We start from the raw sequence: 652 nt of genomic DNA, 5'->3' as shown, positions 1-652 counted from the left end.
TCACAGTACCTGACTTCAAAATACACTCCAAAGTCACAGTGAACAAAATAGTGTGGGCCTGTCATGAAAAGACACACGGATTAGTAGAACCGGACAGAGCACTCAGAAATAAAAGCTTATGGTCAGTAGTCAAGAAGGATGCTAAGAACAGAATATATTATCTTAGTAAATGGTGATAGGAAAAACAATACCTACATGTCAAAAGATAAAATGAGACTTTCAGCCCAGAGCACATACAAAAAGCACATCATAACAGAGGAAAGCCTTGAACATAAGGTTGGAAATGTCAAACGACCAGAACAGACTGTACAAGGAAAGCTGTGCTGCTGTGGGTTGTATGATTTCATTGTTGTTGTTGTTGGTTTTTGGTTTTTGGTTTTTCGAGACAGGGTTTCTCTGTATAGCCCTGGCTGTCCTGGAACTCACTTTGTAGATCAAGCTGGCCTCGAACTGTTGTATGTTTTCATATGACTCACCAAACACCGACAAGAATGGCACAAACAAGCCAGGTGGTGGTGGTGGCCCATGCCTTTAATCCCAGCACTTGGGAGGCAGAGGCAGGCGGCGGATTTCTGAGTTCGAGGCCAGCCTGGTCTACAGAGTGAGTTCCAAGACAGCCAGGGCTATACAGAGAAACCCTGTCTCAAAAAAA

Source organism: Mus pahari, chromosome 3 (assembly GCF_900095145.1).
Source record: "Mus pahari chromosome 3, PAHARI_EIJ_v1.1, whole genome shotgun sequence".
NCBI classification, from domain to species: Eukaryota; Metazoa; Chordata; class Mammalia; order Rodentia; family Muridae; genus Mus; species Mus pahari.
This window is presented reverse-complemented; position numbering follows the sequence as displayed.